Below are 2,112 nucleotides of genomic sequence, written 5' to 3'. Positions count from 1 at the left end.
GTATTATCTTAGCCCCCCCCCTTTCGAATACAACATTTAAATTACTAGACAAAAAATTATATCCTGAGAAAAGTGGGTTTTGAGGGGTATTTCGCCATAGACCTCCATTCATTCTGCACTCGCTCGCGAGCGCCCCCGCATGGATAGAGACGTGTTACTGCAACCAATCCAGAACCCGGAAGTAAGCAGAGAGTGCCAATTCTCTTCCTATTAGACATTCTCTGTCCAAACTTCCAAACTGACTCAAATGATTCGCGAACCCGCTTTGAACTCCCGAACTGACTCAAATGATTCGCAATCCCCGAACTGACTCAAATGATTTGCGATCCCTCTCCGAACACCCAAACTGACTCAAATGATTCGCGATACCCAAACTGACTCAAATGATTCGCGATACCGCTCCGAGCTCCCGAACTGATTAAAATGATTCACGCTCCGTAGCCTACTCCCGAACTGACTCAAATGATTCGCGATCCCGAAACTGACTCAAATGATTCGCGAATCCGCTCCGAACTCCCGAACGGACTCAAATGATTCATGCTCCGAACTCCCGAACTGACTCAAATGATTCGCGAACCTGCTCCGAACTCCCAAACTGACTCAAATGATTCACAATCCGAAGTTCCCATCCAAATGTCAATGTCACCTTTATTTATATAGCGCTTTAAACAAAATACATTGCGTCAAAGCAACTGAACAACATTCATTAGGAAAACAGTGTCAATAATGCAAAAATGATAGTTAAAGGCAGTTCATCATTGGATTCAGTTATGTCATCTCTGTTCAGTTAAATAGTGTCTGTGCATTTATTTGCAATCAAGTCAACGATATCGCTGTAGATGAAGTGTCCCCAACTAAGCAAGCCAGAGGCGACAGCGGCAAGGAACCGAAACTCCATCGGTGACAGAATGGAGAAAAAAACCTTGGGAGAAACCAGGCTCAGTTGGGGGGCCAGTTCTCCTCTGACCAGACGAAACCAGTAGTTCAATTCCAGGCTGCAGCAAAGTCAGATTGTGCAGAAGAATCATCTGTTTCCTGTGGTCTTGTCCTGGTGCTCCTCTGAGACAAGGTCTTTACAGGGGATCTGTATCTGGGACTCTAGTTGTCCTGGTCTCCGCTGTCTTTCAGGGATGTAGAGGTCCTTTCTAGGTGCTGATCCACCATCTGGTCTGGATACGTACTGGATCCGGGTGACTGCAGTGACCCTCTGATCTGGACACAGACTGGATCTGGTGGCCACGGTGACCTCGGAACAAGAGAGAAACAGACAAATATTAGCGTAGATGCCATTCTTCTAATGATGTAGCAAGTACATAGGGTGTTATGGGAAGTGTTTCCAGTTCCGGTTTACCTAATTAATGCAGCCTAAAAATCCTTTAACGGATTTGGATAATAAAAGCATATTAGTATGTTATGTGTATGCCAGGTTAAAGAGATGGGTCTTTAATCTAGATTTAAACTGCAAGAGTGTGTCTGCCTCCCGAACAATGTTAGGTAGGTTATTCCAGAGTTTGGGCGCCAAATAGGAAAAGGATCTGCCGCCTGCAGTTGATTTTGATATTCTAGGTATTATCAAATTGCCTGAGTTTTGAGAACGTAGCGGACGTAGAGGATTATAATGTAAAAGGAGCTCATTCAAATACTGAGGTGCTAAACCATTCAGGGCTTTATAAGTAATAAGCAATATTTTAAAATCTATGCGATGCTTGATAGGGAGCCAGTGCAGTGTTGACAGGACCGGGCTAATATGGTCATACTTCCTGGTTCTAGTAAGAACTCTTGCTGCTGCATTTTGGACTAGCTGTAGTTTGTTTACTAAGCGTGCAGAACAACCACCCAATAAAGCATTACAATAATCTAACCTTGAGGTCATAAATGCATGGATTAACATTTCTGCATTTGACATTGAGAGCATAGGCCGTAATTTAGATATATTTTTGAGATGGAAAAATGCCGTTTTACAAATGCTAGAAATGTGACTTTCTAAGGAAAGATTGCGATCAAGTAGCACACCTAGGTTCCTAACTGATGGCGAAGAATTGACAGAGCAACCATCAAGTCTTAGACAGTGTTCTAGGTTATTACAAGCAGAGTTTTTAGGTCCCATAATTA

Source organism: Carassius carassius, chromosome 25 (assembly GCF_963082965.1).
Source record: "Carassius carassius chromosome 25, fCarCar2.1, whole genome shotgun sequence".
NCBI lineage: Eukaryota > Metazoa > Chordata > Actinopteri > Cypriniformes > Cyprinidae > Carassius > Carassius carassius.
This window is presented reverse-complemented; position numbering follows the sequence as displayed.